The sequence below is a fragment of the Talpa europaea genome (assembly GCF_964194135.1).
Source record: "Talpa europaea genome assembly, chromosome: 5".
NCBI classification, from domain to species: Eukaryota; Metazoa; Chordata; class Mammalia; order Eulipotyphla; family Talpidae; genus Talpa; species Talpa europaea.
In genome coordinates, this window is record NC_140071.1 from 13,016,033 (window position 1) to 13,029,436 (window position 13,404).

Genomic DNA, 13,404 nt, shown 5'->3' on the forward strand with positions numbered 1-13,404 from the left:
AATAAGCAGCAAACTTATAAGCATTGTTTTATAATTATTGTACAGTTATTAGTTGCTGAGACAAAACATAAATACCACTTATGCTCTGATCTGTTGTCCTACCTGATTTTAATTCATGCCTAGCTAACATGCACAAAAAGGAGGCAGATTTTTTTTTTTCCCATTGCCTAGCGCCTTTGTTTAAGCCAGTGGTTCTCACCCAGCAGTGATTGTGACATGCGTGGGATATTGGGCAATATTTGGTGATGTTTTTTGCATACGACAGGCTTTTGTAACACAGAATTATCTGGGCTCACATAGTAGTGCCAAGTTGAGAAATCCTACACTAAGCTGTTTTGCCTGGCTGTTCAATCCTTTGCTTTGTCAGCCGCCCCTTGTATGGATAATTCATCTCCTGACCATTGATCCCCTCACTCACACTTACCAGTGTTCTAATTTGATTTGTACATGTTCTCCTTATTTAACACATTGTCTTTTTTCTGAATTTTATTGTACCTCTACAATACTAAATTCCATTTCCTTGAGAGTATAGCAGTTATTTTTTTCTGTTTTAGAAACATTTTTATTTTAATTTGTGTGGCTACATTTTTGTTTGTCCATATGTGCACTTGTTTTACACATTTTTCAGAAAACCACCCATACCGTGGACCCGTCTTGTCTTCCTCCTGCCCTCAACCCCTACTCCCTCACCCCATCCCTCTGGCAACCATTATGTTATTTCATTGAGTTCAAGATTTATTCTTACTGTATTTTGCCTATGTATTTTTTTTGTTATATATTCCACACATGAGTGGAGCCAAAAATGTCTGTTTTGCTTTTTGAATTACTTCACTTATTATAATCACCTCAAGGTCCATCCATTTTGTCCCAAATGCCATTGCTTCATGTTTTTAACAACTGTGTAATATTCCATTGAGTATATTTTCTACAATTTATTTATTCATAAGTCTTTTGATGGGTAATAGGTTAGTTCCATAACTTGGAAATTGTGAACAATACTGCCAAGTACATAATATAGATAAATATTTTTATATTAGAGTTTTCATATTATTTGGATAAATAATTAACAGAGGTATTGAGGGACCATATGGAATATCCAATTTTATTACCTTGAAGAGATTTCCATACTATTTTAAATAGGGGCTACATCAACTTGTACTCCCAGAAACAATTGATGAGTCTTTCTTTTTCACTGCACCTCATCAACATTTGTCGATTCCATTTTTTCTCATATGGACCATTCTCATAGAGGTTGGGGGCATCTCAATGTGGTTTTGATTTTTATTTCTCTTGTAATAAGTGATGCTGGGCAATGTAATGATTAAAGATATGCTCTTTGTTCTAACCTGCTTTATAAACATTTTCTTGTTTAGTTTACTGTAAGTTTCTTCACCTTCAAAACAATATACATTTGGGCCTCCCCTGGTGGTGCAGCAGTTGAGCGCTGGCCTGTGAAGCTGCCCGCAGCCTCTGCAGCGCTGGTTCGATCCCCGGCCACTGGCGAGGGTCCCACATGGCGCGCAGACCTCTCCTGTTGCACTCACTGCTCCCCTCAACAGTGTATTTTGTCACTCTGCCAGTTCTGTTCCCCGTTCTGGCTCTGGTGAATCCTATCACCCTCCCGCTGACTGTACCCAGTACTTGTATAAATAAATAAATCTTTAAAAAAAAAAAAGAATATACATCCAAGGACTTTTATTGGATTAAAGCCTAGATTTTTTTGATGAAGCTATTGCCTGTAAGAATGAAATCCTACCAACACATTAATCCAAGACACCTTATTAGCTATATTGGAACTTTACTTTTTTACAATAATAAATGAATGAAGGGGTCATTTCTATTAATTAAGCTTGCTTTCCTCCTGGCAGTACTGTGGATGATTATGAATGAAATTTTAGAAAAAAACTGTTAAAGCACTTATATCTTGCCAGGGTCATGGTCAAGATTATAACAAAAATCAAATGCTCTTACTTGAATCTAAATATGCTCTTCTGACTTGAACTTCTCATTTATTCTATCAGTGTAAGTGTTTACATAATGCACTACCATTAAAAAAACATTAATAAAATTATGAAAATACTATTAAGACTATAAGATCTTTCATATATATGACTACTTCAAACTACTTTAAACTAGCCTATTGTAAGTTCATTTAATTACAGTATTTATATATTCTAATTATATATTTATTTAAAGGTTACTGCAGACTGGCTGCATAGATTTCACAATATTCATTGACCTACTATATGAGTCATACAGTTACTATTTTTCCTTAGAATTCATTATAAGTAATGAACATATTTCTATCCTAACTTCATAACCAATTTGATAAATTGTTACATTTTTCACAGAGAAAATATTCAAAATGACAGTGTAAATTGTATATTTTAAATAATGGAAGTATCCCAAATTAAATTCATATTGTATGTTTTATTATACAGTTCAGGTAATGGGAGTATCCTAAATTAGAGTATGATATTTTAAGGTAAAAATTGGAACATAAAACTTAATTGGAATTATAGACTGCACCACAAATTTTAGGTGAGATTGACAGATGTTGTAAAGCAGCAAATGAGAACTGATTTTTTTTTTCCAGCAAATTATAGTTTGTTGGAAAATTACTGGACTTAAATTACAATTATTGTGACTTATATGGCATCTAATCTATTAGAGAAGAACTCTTAGTCATCTATATTGGATAGAGGAAATTAGGGCTCTGATAAACTAAGTAACTTGCCAAAGTTCACATAGTTATTTAGTGGAAGAGCGGATATTGAATATTGGCAGGCAAAGGACAAATCTTATTCTAAAAACAATAGATGAATCTTTTACAAAATTTGTATTTTGACATATAATCATTTCTCTGCATTAAGTAGTCTGTGTTTGTGGAATGACATACTAGGAGAGTTTCTGATATGATTAGAAAACTTTGACTATACTTGCTTTTACTTTCATGAGACAAATAAGAGTCTATGATGCATTGAGATTAAGAAGCTGTTTATGCTACCAATACACCCAAATTATTCAATATGAAACACTATTCTCATGGAATTTCAAAGGAGAGAGCAATCACAGGAACAATAATTATTAGTAATTATTTTAAATGGTTGAAACTTGTTTAACAAAATTTAAAATGTCTTTACTAATAAATATATTGGTATATTTGAGAGGAGAGCATGAAAGAAACTAAACTAATAGATGAAAGAAAGGAGAAAGGAGGGAGGCTAGGAGGGAGTAGGAAACAATAAATAGATTGATTTATAGCATAGAAAATCATGAGTGAATATAAGTATTTGAAGTAGAACAGTATAGGTGATAAGAATATTTTCTTCTAATATTAACTGATCACATCTAGTCACTTATTCTCATTGTAAAATAGAGATTTCATAATTTTGTTTCTTAATGTCATTACTCTAAGTTTTGTTCTTAAGATGTTGTTCTTAATTTGAGATTGATCCTCATTCATTTTCTCCTATTTATTTATAGACTTAACCAGTTTTTATATTTTTCCCTATCACATCATGAATTTTTGAAATGTTACATAGTCTTTTGGGCTTCTCACTCACCAAAATTATATTGCTATATGCAAAATTTAACATTCTAAGTTTTGATGAATGTTTTCTCTTTTTTGTGTCTCTTTGTGGTAGCAACATTGGAAAGAAAAGTTGGATATAAAGGTGTGGGTCTAGAGTCAATTTCTTTAAAAGGGACATTATTTCTCTCTTTTTTGTGTTTAGTTGTCATAGAAAACATGATGCTTATGGCTTATTTGACTTATTTTCCCGTGTAGAAGATCGCCTCTTAATTATCTGGAAGCTTTAGGGTTTTCTAAATTTCACTGTAATTTGTACAGGTATGAATATTTTACATGTCTTCCATATTGAGCATTCCATGAAACTTTAAAAATAAAGAAATATTTCATCTTTCTTTAAATGTTAAATTTTAGAATTTTATATTCAGTTTTTAGGAGATTGATCTCTCGTATCCCACTTTTCCTGAAATCCTGTTATTCAGACATTACCATTTTAACTTCTTTCATATATATTAAGTTTTATTTTATACTTTGTTATATTTCTCATCTCTTGCCTTTTGTGGGAGTGCTTCAATTTGATATTCTTATATATTCATTTTCCAAATGGACCCAGTCAGTTATTTACCTCATTATCTGCATCATGTATTTGATTTATTACATTTTAAATATACAGTATTACATATTGTTCTTTCCAATAATGTATTCGTATATTGCTAGTAGTTTTGCTTTATTTCTTCCAAAGTTCTAATCCAGTTCTAAATGTGGTTTGCCTTGTCTTTTTAAATTAGCCTTGGACTATTCATATATGTAATTATTCTGATTAATTTATGGTCCACTGAGGTTATAAATTGTCCTATTAATATGTGTTGGTTAGAACTAAGGTCAAGTCATAATCTGTGCACTTCAATGACTTTAACTCAAAGGGAGGAATATGCTTCAGTGTGGAGGGTTCAGCAAAAACTCCTGCTTGTTATAACTCCATAGGTCAAAGATTCACCTTTATCAGGTAGGGAGAAATATCAGTAGAGAAAGGTAATTTTTTAGCAATTCTACTCTTTGGTATGGACCTAAAGTAAACAAAAGTGCTAATTCATTGCTTGCCAATGTTCACTAAAGCTTTATTTTTATAGTCAAATTATAGAAAAAATATAAGAGCTCAAGAGCAGAGGAGTACATTATATGTACACACACGGGAATATTATGAACTTATTAAAAATGCACTCTCACCATCTGTAACAACATGGCTAAACCAGAAGGAATGCAGTTTCACTTACATGTTGACTTTAGAAAAATAAAACAAAGGGTCATTCAAAACCAAACTTCAAACACGCCCTAGATATCTAATTGTAAAATGTGGGATGCCAGAGGCAGGGAGAGGAATGTGTAGAGACAAGTGTTGGAGGACCAAAACAGTCTATGGTGGGGAACTATGGGTGCCTTGGGGGTAGTGTAGTATGGTAACATATATCTGAAGAGGTGCCATGCTATACCTCTCAAACATATACCATGTTATAAACCAATGTTATCTAATAAAATGTGCCTCTTGTTCTTGCTATATATTATAAAATCTATATTCCCTTGCTTTGAAGCAGAAGTCTTCTATTATTTATGTGTATATATATATATATATAATATCAGTTGTATATGTGTGTATTTTATAGATATGATCTTTATACAACTTAGTATTATGCAATTTTGTTTCATAAAGTAAAAAAATCTTCATCACTAACCCATTAGTTTATTAAAAATATCACTATTATCAAAGTAACATAGTTAATGAAAACAGAATCAAAGAAAGAGATGTTTTTAGAATATGAGATATGAAATATGAAATAGTGGGGATATTGTGATATTTTTGAGAGCAATAAGATATTTCATATGTGCAAATTTTGTTCTTCCATTAGGTCGGCTCAGGTTAGATTATACTATATAAAAGTGAGCACTTTGCTATTCACCATAATCATTAAAATATTGTATCTGTAAAAAACTTTGCCTTCTGTAATAACTCTTACCTTGGTACTATAAAGAGATAATACAGGGCATAAATACTTAAAACACTGTTTCATTTTGAAGTTACATAACAACTCCACATAATGGGAATCAATGCTTATGGAAGGTGTGAAAACCTCTTCCTGAACAAGGGTATGTGAATTAGAAAAGTAGGGCTTACATTTCATCTCTGCATCCACAAAAATTAATCTCTAAAATTGCTGAACAAAATGAATTCATAGGTAAAATTATTTCTAGTATCTATATTTTTTTGTTTCTTATGGTTTTACTGAATGAAAAAAATGTAATAGCACAAAATGAATCTAGAAACAATATGGGAACTTGTTAAAGATCTAGAAGCAACCACCACCAGCCTCAGATCTCATTAGTTAGAAATTCTTTCCTGCCCTTCTGTGGTTCTTTATTCTTCACATTAAGCTCTCCTGGTCAGATTTTCTTTCAGAGGTAACAAATGAAATTCCAGTGCTTATGCCTGAGAAATCTGCTAGGACAAAAGTAATAGAGAAAAAGATAAAAAGAAAAAAATTTCCTTCCCTTTATGCCTGTAGAAATGCAGACAATATTCTGCATCAAGGAGCTAGTTTTATAAAATGATGAATTGAGGATATTAACAAAAGTATCAATCTCACTTGTCTTTTAAATGTGAGGAATTGTATGAAAATGTATAATCCCACTCAGGTTAGCATTTAATAGGCATGCATTTTCAGCCAAATATTCCACCAATGCTTTATTATGGTCTCCAATATATTACCCTTAGTTCTTAGAAGTCTGCTCTTGTATTTGGTTCTCTTCCTTAACTAGCAGTTGATACAATGTTTTCATAAACATTTAAATACTTGAAGTCATAGAAGACACTTTGGATTTACCATCCTCTCCCTCCAGGCATAAAAGCATAAGCTATGACTTTGATAGATTCCTTATTAAAACAAATAATTTAAGAGACTTTCATATTTAATGTAGCAAAATAAAGGACTCAAATAAAAGATGCCCTGAAATTTGCACAAAAATCATTGAGCTGTGAATTAATTTCCTATGTGGTATCAAAGAATCTTTCTGCCTTCCCAAAGGTATTTAGATTTTCTCTGAGGTAAAACCACTATATTAAAATATATACTCTACAAGGGATTAACTGTGCCTATTTAGTTTGAAAATTAACTAAATTTGATTAGAGAATGGAGTTTGGCGATATGACCCTGTCCCTGAGCGTGTATCACATGTTTATATATACTCGTTATTCCCTCCCTGAAATAACTTACAGAAAAAAAAATGTGTAGAATAATGAAATGGATAATAATGATTTCATTAAGGACTGGAATCTGAGGTCGTGTTCCATAATGAGTTGCATATGTGGAAAACAAAGTGTTTAAAGTATATGGTTGACTTATAGTACTTATCAGAATTATATCGGCACCTTAGGGTTTAAAGTAAAGTTAGAATAATATTTTCGAGATTCTCAATTTTCAAAGAAAAGCAGTTTGGAATTTTAGTGCATATGAAAGAAAAGCTTCAATTTACCTTTTAGAAAAAAAACAACTGTTAAATGATATGTAAAAGTGAAAGACTGGAGAAAGGAGAATACCATCTCTAAAAAAGGTAATTAAAAATAAAAAAGACTGAGTAAATTAATTTTTAAAGATAAGGTGATTTCCCAAATATATGTTTGTAATCTATAATATAGTAATAATTAAATTAAAATATGAAAAATGCATAAACAAAAACCTCAGAAATCCAGAGTAAGAAAAAAAAATGATAATAACTCACCACTTTTGAAATTTCCTGGATATGAATAAAATTTCAAGGGAGGCAACCTTATCTTAAAATCCGAAATATAAATATGAGAAATTGGTAGAATTTGATTTGTTTAGAAAAGTTTCATATCACACTCTTAAAATATTTCAAATATGGATGATCATTTATTAAATGAGCAAAATATTCTTACATAATTAAATATCTATTACTTATTATGTGGGTTTCCAGTGAGTTTTCCCTGAAAAATCAAGTATCTTAATTTACTAGACTATGATTAATTAACAAGATCCAGAATCAAAATCTTCAAAATCTATTTTGAAACTCATTAAAGAGGCATGCACACTTTATAATCTTAACATCTAGAAAAATGCAGAGCACTTTACTCTCATTAATTTGTTCTATTTTGAGTTAGTCAAGTAGCAAGGCTGGTCAGCACTATTTCTTCTGTTTGTCCCTGAGGCACGAATCACTTCTAATCTTTTGGAAAATGCATGGAAGTTTCTGGGGGATGCTAAACCTATTACCTCGAATAATATTTAATTAGAAGGTGACTTAAGTTTCCTGGCCATTTTCTTACATGTGAGTGCCAGAGTTAGATACCAGCGCTCTGAGCAGTGTCTGTGCTAATAAAGGAAATGGGTAGAGATAATGAAAAGTTAGGAAATGGGCAGCATTTTGTTTGCTGTACTGACTTAACTTCCAAAAATAGCAACATGAATACTGCCTTTGCAGAGAAGTTGAGCTCTAACATGTTACAGTGATATTCCCACAGACCAGTACCTATACCAGTGACCATACATGGAACTCAGAGGTGGTCAGGGACCTTACAAGTTAATGGCCAGGGTGAGCCTAAATGGCAGTTGAAAACCTCATATCTGGACAAACCTTTTGATCCAGCTTAAATAACATAAGTCTTTCACTGATTTTAAAAGATTGTAGGTGAAGAAAGTGTGGCATCTTTCAGTAATTATGTCATTAAATATCTAATATGAGTTAGAATTTTTTTTTTAATATAGGGGCCTCCCTAGTAGCCCAGGGGGTGAAGTCTCAGTACTATGAAGCTGTCCACAGCCCCTGCAGCACAAGTTCGATTTGCAGCCAGGAAGCTACCCACATGGCGCAGCAGACCTCTCCTGTCTCAACAGCTGCTTCCCTCAGCAGTTATTTCAGTAGACCCACCTGTTCTGTTCCCCGCTCTGTCTCTGGTGAATCCTCTCACCCTCCAGTGCATCTGGACTGTACCCAGTGCTTGTCTAAATAAATAAAAATTAAAATTAATTAATACCAAATTTCATGTATGCATGTATACATACACTTTTAAATACGATGGACTTAAAATCTAAAATAATTTTATGATTTTTTAAATTTCTATTTACTAGAAAATATACAGGAACCTATTCAGCTTTCATGTATTTTATCTGACTAAGCTTAATTGACTTCTTATTGGACACTTTTGAAAGTGTGTAATTTAATGCAAACTTTCAAAAAATCTTGACATATTCAAGTTTCCATGTCTCCTCTCATCTTGAAATGGTCTCAACCTAAGTAATGATCTCATCCCTTTTACTGAGTTTATGACTGTCTATAATTCCTTGAGGGTAAAAAAAAAGGTTAACTTTTTTATAACCCATATGAAGAATGTTACTTTCACTTTATCATTAACATAAGAAATAGCTCTTTAAGTCAAGAAAGATAATAATTTTTCACTAATCTCCACTGGGGTACCAAGTAAGATCAACAAAGAACACTATGTTTCATTTTACACTGGGGACCCTTGAAAGGTGTACAGTTAAATGTCATCCTTTTACAAGTAAATCATTCAGGATTTTAGAAGACACCTTAGAGCTTCTTAAACATGATTTGCTGCCAAGACCTCTACAGTTTCTAAGGAGTCAAAGTGAATGCATAGTGTTCAAAGGTAGGTTCATATATTAAAAATTTGAAAGAGGAGTTTGGAGACAAATAATACAAACCATTTTTTTTCATTGTTCCTAATATTACCTCTTTTAGAAACAAGTGAATGCAATTATAAACCTAATAATTACAGATAAACATTCAATTCTAAATGATCTGGGTTCATATAACATATCAATTAATAACCTCAAGTCAAAACGCATATAACTGCATTTATTTTTATTTTTTTTTAATTTTTTAAAGATTTATTTATTTCTGCATACAAAAACTGGGGTGCAGGCCACATGTGCAGAGGAGTGAGAGGATTCCTCAGAGACAGAGTGGGAAACAGAACAGGTAGTTCTACTGAAATACACTGCTGAGGGGAACAGTGGGCTAGACAGAGATTTAATACGGAAATGGCAAATTTGCTTACAGAAGCAAGAGTGTAGAGTGAAGGAAGATGGAAAATAGCATCCCGAAGGCTAGGAAAGGCAAGGAAATAGATTCTCTCCTAAAGTCTCCTGTTTACCCAGGTTAAACTGATTTTGGGTTCTGGATACCACACTGTAAGACTCACTTTGTTTTGCTTTAAAATGCAGCATTTATAATAATTTGCTATAGCAGCCATAGGAAACTAATATGTTCCATAACAATATATCCTTCCAAACCTCAAATTATGAATGAGAACGAACCAAGTGCCACAGTCACAAGAACCTCATGGTATCAGAAGCGGCACTGGAGACATCGAGGTCAGCAAAGGAACCTGTTATAGTCCCTGGATTTGTCGGGTCCTCTGAACCCAAGAGCATCAGCAGAAATGTGATGAAGACGCCACAGGCTGCAATCTAGAGGTAGCGCCGGGGGATCCCAGAATGGTGAGCAATTTCAGGATCTAATTAACAAACCTATGTATCATTGAAGGATAAAACTCTGCACTAAGGAGAACCTGCTGAATGCAGAATCCAAACTAAGCACGTCAGGAAAAAGAGATGAAATGAAAACTTCAGGTTTAGAAAAATGAAGGAAGAACTTGGAAAGTGGGCCTCCCCGGTGGCGCAGCGGTTGAGCGCTGGGTTGCGAAGCTGCCCGCGGCCTCTGCGGCGCCGGTTCGATCCCCGGCTGCCTCCCCGGCCACGGAGGAGGGTCCCACATGGCGCGCAGACCTCTCCTGCCGCCCGCTGCTCCCCTCAGCAGTGTACTTCGGTCCTTCTGCCTGCTCTGCTCCCCGCTCTGGCTCTGGTGAATTCTCTCACCCTCCCGCGCTTCTGACTGTATCCAGTGCATGTATAAACAAAACAAACAAACAAACCATCAAACAAATAAAGCATGCCTCTATTAAAAAAAAAAAAAAAAAAAAAAAACTTGGAAAGTGAGAAACTGTGTGTTCATGACTGTGAATATTAAAGAATAAGAGAGAAATATATATACATGCACACACACATATAGGACTTTCTGGGAAATGTGAACACTGGCTGTTTAGTGATAGTGAAATTCTGGAAGAACTGCATATATGTGTGTTTTAAAAGTTGCTATAAAATATCCTTTAATAAATATTCTGAAGTGGTTAGGAGAAATATGCTATCCAGAATTTGCTTCAAAATAACCTGATGCTGAAGTGGGGAGGGTGGGGTATTTTGGGGGGGCAATGCAAAAAAAGAAATTTGACAATGTTGGTGACTCTTTAGTATGTGATGTTTCATGATACTATTTTTTAGTTTTCTAAACATCTAACATGTTCTTATAAAAATGTTTACAAAGAAAAGAAACCTTAACACACTAGCTGGCCTGTGATAACCAGTTTATAAACAACATACTCAAATGTTCTTTTGCATCATCGTTAGTCATTACTTCCTTTTTTAAATCTCTATTATGGAAAATAACCTTAAGAGATATTTTCAAATCAGTTCACATTTTGACTTGGACGATGTAATTAAGGCAACAGAACCTTTTATATTATGGATGGATGACATTTTCATATTTTTATTGCATATCTACTTTTCCTAAAAGCAATTTTGGTACTGATTACCTCACTTATAATAAATCATGTCATATGACAAACCAAAATGACGTGACAATTCTCAAGAATTGAATGAATAATAAAAGGGTAAGCCACTCCACAGAAAAACGATTTCAATCAATTTTAAAACCTCAGATGAAAAATAAGGTTGTCTACATGATGTCAAAACAATCAACCTAGGCAATTACCCAATTGTTTTCTTCTTTGAGACACCAAACTTGCAAATGTATAAGAGTTTTTTTTTTTTCCTTCATGTTTGATGCCCTGTCATTTTATGGGCATCACAACTGGAAAGTATTCTTTGTGGTCCTAGAAAAAGACTGTAAACTGCCTGATAGGACATACAATTGTTTTGTTTTATTTTCGAAATAGAATTTGGATTTAATTTTTTTTAGTTAGACATGAAACCAGTAAATATATGTTATATTTCATATTCTAGATTAAAAATCAAGTTTGTTCTTCATGAAGCAAATTATGCTTCAACTTCTAAGTTTTAACATCTTTAAACTGTAAAATTTATAAATACTTGAAATGAGTAGCTACCTTAAAAATACTTCTGTAATTAAATTTAAATAAAAAAGTATATCTTTAGAAGAATGAGAAGGTAAGACACAGACTGGGAGACAGTCTTTGCATAGCACATGTCTGATATAGGAACATATAAAAGACACAAAGAATTTTTAAAACTCAAGGTTAAGAAAATAAATAACCTAATTTTAAAAATGCACCAAATCTCCTTTTTTTTTTTTTGTGGGACCCTCACCTGTGGCCGGGGAACAAACCGACGCTGCAGAGGCTGCGGGCAGCCTTGCAGCCCAGCGCTCAACCACTGCGCCACCAGGGGAGACCCAAAAAAAGATGCACCAAATCTATGAAGAGATGTCTCACCAAACCAGATATACAGTAAATACAAACCTTTAAAGTCTGAGTAGTTAGAAACAACAACAAAAACAGATATATCAAAGTTAGCATAAGAGTTCAATATCATGTGCCTTAACATTTGTTTACCAACTAATCTTTAAATCTTGTGTCCAGATATGTTCAATTTTATAACAGCTTCATTCATAATTGCCAAAACTTTGAAGCAACCTAGATATGCTTCAATATTTGGGTAGATGAACTAACTGTAGTGTAATCATAAAATGGGACATTATTCAGACATAAAAACAGATGAGCTGTCAAGTCACAAAATGACATGGAGGAAACTTAAATACACATTGCTAAGTAAAGGAAGCCAGTCTAAAAAAGTAACATACTAAAAAGAACACATACTGCATGATTCCAAATACATGATATTCTGGAATAGGCAAAATTATGGAGATGATGAATATATATATATATCTTTAGCTGTGGACACTGGGAGTAAGGTCACAATTCTCTGGAACTTTGGGGATTTTGGGATAGTGAAACTCTTTTATATGACACTCTTATAATACTAATGGCAGCTGCATATCATCATGCAGTTGCCAAAACCCATAGAATGTAAAACAGTGAATCTTAATGTAAATTAAGATTAATAATAATAATAATAATAATACATCACATACTGGCTCAGGTGTTCTAAAAAATGACTCACACCAATGAAGGATGTTAGTAATAGGAGAAACCGGTGGGGGAGATAAGGAGGTGTATATATACATATAAATGGGAGCTCTGTATTTTTCATTCATTTTTTTTCTGTAAACTAAAAACAGATCTAAAAAAATCTATTAATTTTCAAAAAGGTAGCTTAGAGATATTTAGGGTCTCAAATTGTATAGGCTCAGGATTGGGGGTTGGGGTAGGGGTAGGGTCATTAACTTGTGTTACCTGTTTTGTTTCTCTTTTTTAAAAAGTTAATCTAAAGTCATGCAATCTTTTTATTGTGCTGACTTCTTCACAGAGTTCCCTGAATGCAATTTATTTGAAGAGGGATATTATTATTTATGCCAAACGGGATGAACAATAATATGAACTCAAAATGACTAACACTTGTAATTGACTTATTACACTAAAGGAAGCATTTTGAAGGTAAAAAAAATTAAGTTAAGGAACTGAAATATTATCTTAAAGTATTCTAGGAGTTAAAGCCCTCACTTTGCTTTCTTTTCATGAAAAACATCAATCAAAATGCGATATAGAGTTGTTTACAAAATAAAAAAGAACACTGTGTCTCAATATATTTGTACTGTTGCTGAATTCTCAAATGTTTCTTTCATAT